A 6000-nucleotide genomic window follows, 5' to 3' on the forward strand; every position below is an offset into this window, starting at 1 on the left:
TTGTTGAAAATATTCTCGTTGCTCCTGAGCATTTTCAGAAATTTAATTTGTGATCGTAGCCTCGAGTTCATCCAAAGAAAGTGATTTTGATGAGTAAACAACAGTTTTACATGAGCCCCATAAAATTTAGTTTGATGGGGACAAGTCAAGCAAACGAGGTGACCAAGCCATTGGTCCATCTCTACAGATCCACTTGTCTGGGTGGACATCATTCAAGAACCGTCGCACATTCGAAGCATCATGGCAGGGAGCCGAGACTTGCTCCTACAAAGTGGTATGTGAATGATTTAATCATCATAGTTTGGGACCAAAGAAATTCTACAACATTGCAAAGTAAGTCACCATTGACGGTTCCATCTCACAAACAAAAGAAAGGGCCACTGATGTGCGACTCCCTGAGACAACATGAGACAGTCATCAGTTTATTTACAGTTCATCAGACAGACATCAGATAAAACAGTTCAATGATAACTGCAACCCTCAGAAGAACCTGGTGTATGAACGGCACAACTTCTGGGAGACCAAACAGCAGGATGGACGGTCATTTAGCCATTACCCGACGGATCTACGAACGTTGGCCAGATCATGTGAGTTTGTCGACATGGATAACATGATTCGGGATGAAATTGTTTTCGGAATGCGGATCAAAGAACGTCATTAATGTGAAAAGGACCTGGACCTTGCCAAAGCTGTGGATATCTGCCGAGCCACTGAGGCAAGCCACAAACAAGTACAGTCGATGTGCAAGATGCCGCTGGAGGTAAACGAGCTGCGCGGGCAAGTCATGAGGTTTGCAGGACGTGGTGCTCACAATAATGGCGCAGTGTTTACTAGACGCGATGCTCGTTGTAGGGAATCCCATGATAATGCCAATGATGCTGTGAATCAACAGAATGTTTTTCTTAGAAGTGAAGTGGACACCAGCGGGGAAGGGACCACGACTGCCCTGCCATTGGCAGAGAATGTAACAAATGTGGATGGAAGGGTAATTTTCAAAGATTATGTAGAACCAAACCCAGGCAGTCTGTCCACACTCTTCACAGGGACACACAACAGATGGGCGATTCGATCGACAAAATAGATCGACTGTGCATTGACGGCCTTGATTTGGTTGCACCAGGTGAGAACTGCTATGCATGCATATCAATAGAAGGAGCTAAAACGAAGGTCAAACTGGATACCTGTGCACAGACATGTGTTATGCCTTTGTCCCTTTTGAACAAGTTACTAACGAAGCCAGAGGTCCGGGAATCTTCTGTAGCTTTGACTGCACATGGAGGACATGAGGTGACCCACAAAAGCAAGACTGACTTATTTTGCAAAGCAGGCAACACAGAGGGGAACTTTGAGTTCAACATTGTTGACACCTCAGCACCTCCGATTATGGGGTTACAAGAAATTACTGCCCTGGATCTTCTTCAACTCTGTGCTAACAAGGCCTATGTAAGTGTATGTTCTGTTCGTGCTCACCACACACCACTCAAGCCAAGCAAAGTCATGCTCGATTACGCAGATGTGTTTGAAGGTTTGGGTAGGTTTGTTCGCCCACACCACATCCGATTAAAATGGAGTTTCTCCAGTTATAGAGGCTCCACGGAGAGAACCCCACAGTTTAGTTGTGTGCCTCAAAGAGAAATTCTCCGACATGGTGGCTTGGGGCGTAATTTCTCGGGTTGATGCTCCTACCGATTGGGTACATAATTTGGTCATCGCCAAAAAAGAAAGACAAGTCTTTGAGGTTGTGCCTCGACCGGTGAGGTGCTACAGAATAGGAATGAGTGTACTTTTGGAGGTATTGAAGGTGTACACTTTGTCGCTGATGATATGATCATCGCGAGCACTGATGAAGCTCAGCACGATGAGAGCGAGAGGAAGCTCCTTGACCGGCTCAGAGCAAGTGAGTGAAATTTAACCGCCAGAAGATCCAATGGAAGGTATCAGAGGTCAGGTTTATGGGACACGTTGTCTCTGCTGAAAGCTTAAAGGAAGACCGGGAAAAGGTCCAAGCAATTGCGGATATGCCAACGCCCACAAACAAGGCCGAGTTACAGCATGCACTGGGTGTGATCAACTACTTATTGCGTTTCATTCCTGACATGTCGGTAATCTCAACCTTGCTTCGCCATTTGCTCAAGATTCAAATTGGCAATGGCAGCCAGAGCAGGCAGCGGCATTCAGTCAGCTAATACAAGCCATATCGTCTGCACCGGTGCTCAAATTCTTTGACCCATCAAGACCATCTGTTGGGTCAGCTGATGCATCATCAACCGGCTTGGAAGCATGTCTGCTGCAGGATGGCTGGCTGGCCACGTATGCTTCTCATTCACTGTCCGCTGCGGAAAAGAACTATGCCCAAATTGAGAAAGAGATGTTTGGGGTGATATTCGCCTTGAAGAAGTTTCACCACTTTGTCTTCGGATATGGCAGAAAGTGGGAGCAGACATTTTCTCCTGATAGGGGATTATTTCTCCAAGTATCCTGAGGTCGTAAACATTTGTGGGCTCACTGCAAAGCACGTCGTTGAAGCTCTGAAGTCCGTGTTCGCCAGACATGGCATACCCAAGGAATTATTTACAGACAACATGCCATTTGCCAGTCCTGAGCTCAGGAAATTCACCCAGGAATTGGGTTTCAAGGTTACGACCTCCAGCCCTACGTATCCTCAATATAATGGACAATCTGAACGTGCAGTACGGAATATCAAGCAGGGGCGCAGAAAAGGTCGCCGAGGGTGGCCACGATACCCATTTGATGTTACTAACCTACCGGAACACACCACTGGCAGGTCTTCCATACTCTCCAGTACAGCTGCTGATGAGCAGGAGGCTCAGAGATCAACTGCCGTGTAGTGACCGGGCTCTGGAGCCATAAGTTCCAGTTGATGTTTGGCGTTTGTTGGTGCAACAGCAACGTGCGAAACATTTCTATGACCAGGGTGCTGAAGAGCGAATGCCATTATTACAGGGGGACAGCGTTCGTGTACAGTGTAACAAGACCTGGGAACCAGAAGTCATTATGGCTAAACACCAAACGTCACGTTCCTACGTCATCACCACTCCAGAGGGGCATGTGTACCGGTGAAACTGTAGGCATCTCCGCAGCACGGATGAGGCTCCTTCGCCCGATGCTACATCGCCGGAGGAATTTCAACAAGAAGAGACCGTTTCACTACCGGAGTCTTTCCTGCCAGAAACACAGCAGCACACTCCAAAGCACTGTACTTCACCACACTCCCAACGCTCTTCTCGCATCACTCGATGTCCGGAGCGTTTCAAGGACTATGTGACGATTGATTGATTTCCATAGCTAATTTGGATGCTGATGATTTTGTCTTTTTGTTTGTTGTAGTTTTCATGCTTCTGGGGCTATATCCATTTGAATGGTGATTCATATGTGCATTGGAGGGGGAAGGATGTTGCATGTGTTGCTACAAGATCTTGTGGATCTGGCATGAGCAGAACTCCATGTCATTTCCCTTCTGGGATAATTTGATTATTGAAGCCGTTGCTTTGATCCTGCGCGCTGGTCCGATCATTTCAACCATCACATATTTTGACATTTTTACCTTTTGTTGCGGGATTGTGATGGATGAAGAAGCAGAACGAATAAGAAGAACGACACCACATTACGATTCCGCAAGACACCGCCACAATTCCTCTTCTGGTTTAACATTACGGCATCTTCCAACGTTCCATCACAATCCCACAACAAAAGTAAAATGCCAAAAGATGTATTGATGGTAATCCATAAGAGGACTGCGGTGCACGGAGCCGTAATGTGGTGATGGTAATCCATGAGGGTCGTGAAATCGTAATGTGGTGTCATTCCTTCCTTGTTTGGTTGTTGTGGTGGTCGTATGGCAGCTAGGCTGCCGGGGTAGCCATCATTTCTTGAAGCATGACTGTGTCGCTGATGCAGTGCCCCTCTACCAGTACACATACTGGAACTGGTACTCGTTTCACCGACCTCGGAAGGATGACGGGCTGAGTCAACCCCCTGGTGTATTAATTTAGCAGCCGACGGGGCTTGAACTCAGCACCCTAGGATCCCAAGCCACCACCCCAACCACTGAGCCAACACCAGGCCTGTTTGGTTGTTGAGATTTCATCCCTCTGTTTTTACTTGACGTCATGTCATGACGTATTGGTGTCATGACGTGTCATGACGTATTGGAGGTGTGCCATGACGTATTGGAGGTGTGCTATACGTTTCGGCACCGATCACAACAAAGCATTTATTTATTTAACATCGATCCAAGACTCGTTGTGGAGTTTGTACACGTCAGTGTGTACTTTTACACGATTACAAAATACTTTACTGAGGAATGAACAAATACATGTACCACATGGTGTGTGGGAACCGAGTTTGGGTTCCAAACATGAGGAAGAGTTTCCAATAATAACACCGGGCAGGTTAAACCCTAACACCACCTCAACAAAACCAGGTGGCAGCATCACACTACAGTGTAACTTTTCAAACCACCGTTGACGTTTGGCCACGAATCCACCCGCCCCACACCGTGCGAACAGTCAGCAATCAAGAACATCAACGAGGGTTAGAACCGGCACTTTGGAGCTTCCAAGGAGCAAGATGCAGGAAAAACGTGAATAAGACAAATCCAAGACGTGCACGTGGACAAATTCAACCGCTACACACATTCAAATCTTGGAAAGAAATAAAAAGTTTGAAGGTTACACACGACAAAGATGAGAAAAGCTACTTGCAGCACACGTTGTCGATTGAGGGAACACGTGGGAATTTCGGCAACTTCCGTCATCACCCGATTCGTCGCTAATCGGTCGTACGTCCACCGTGAGTGTTGATTAAAAAACGTTAAAACACTGCGGTGTTTGAAGGATCGTGTATTCATCACCTTAAAATAATATATTTCGGTTGAAAAAGCGAAGGTGAGCCGACGAATTTCAGCCGAACTTACGACAAATTTATATACACCTCAACGAGACTGGATCGCAGAGACGAAACGTCGGGATTCTCATTGAAATGATTTAACTCCACGTTTGCGCTGCCACTGATTTCTCGTGTATCAAGTGCTCTTTACAAGGATCACAAGAAAGAATCCCAGAATACAACTCCCGTCGGCATCCGCTTTAGAAGGGGGAGCGAGGAGGGGGAGCATGAAGGGAAGGTCGCCTGCGGTGAGAGGAAGGGAAGGCAGACGTGCAGTGGAGCATTAATTACGATTCATACCGTTTCATCAAAATAATTCTGCATGAAACAACAGTGAAGATCGAAACAAAATAATGTCTGAAATCCATTTTCTAACGCTTATCCTGTAAGCACGGCCCAGAGCAAACACGGACACGTCCGGAGACAAACACCGCCCAGAAATAAACAACATACGGACACGTCTGGAGCCAAACTCCAACCAGACATGTACGGAAATAAACATCGCCGGACATAAACACCACCTGGACACGTCTTGAGACAAACACCACCTCGAGATAAACACTGCCCTGACACGTCCGGAGACAAACACTACCTGGGAATCAACAATCGGAGTGCATTGTGTCACCGGTGTGGTTGGACAGGCCATGTGTGGTAGGATAGGACATGTCTGTCAGGGCCAGGCACCATCATCAGTTAATGCTATCAGTGATCCTTGACATATATCTATATATATATATATATATATATATATATATATATATATATATATATATATATATATATATATATATATATATATATATATATATATATATATATATATATATATATATAGTGAGATTGATCAACTTGGCACATATCCGATGGCAACAGCTGCAAATCACCCCTTTGAGGTGTCTGTCAGTGTGAATGGCAGGCCCAGTCCACTTCGCAGTGGATACCAGAGCATAAGTCAGTCTCATGAAAAGCAGATCTGGTGTCGTTTGGGTTGTCTGGTGTTGGCGTCATTACTTTGTACCTGCACTGGCGACTTGATCAAACCATTAGGTTTGATGGATGTGCTGGTTCATGATTGGGAACAGCAAGCAGTGT

General features: G+C 46.0%; 1 protein-coding gene across 4 annotated transcripts in view; it reads right to left on the reverse strand.

The window, feature by feature from the left end:
* The window catches only part of NAT10 (N-acetyltransferase 10), a 208476-nt gene extending 203675 nt beyond the window's left edge, over window positions 1-4801 (reverse strand). For 2 of the 4 annotated variants that reach the window (XM_085884185.1, XM_085884188.1), the window contains exon 1: window positions 4725-4801. The gene's annotated coding sequence lies outside the window, so the exon portion shown is untranslated. Of the gene's footprint in view, window positions 1-4699 lie in introns of all 4 variants that reach the window. The other 2 variants (XM_085884186.1, XM_085884187.1) reach the window with 2 other exon arrangements.
* Between the last annotated feature and the right edge of the window lie 1199 nt (window positions 4802-6000).

Source organism: Eptatretus burgeri, chromosome 6, assembly GCF_056783735.1.
Source record: "Eptatretus burgeri isolate ZD-2024b chromosome 6, Ebu_testis_v1, whole genome shotgun sequence".
Classification (NCBI taxonomy): domain Eukaryota; kingdom Metazoa; phylum Chordata; class Myxini; order Myxiniformes; family Myxinidae; genus Eptatretus; species Eptatretus burgeri.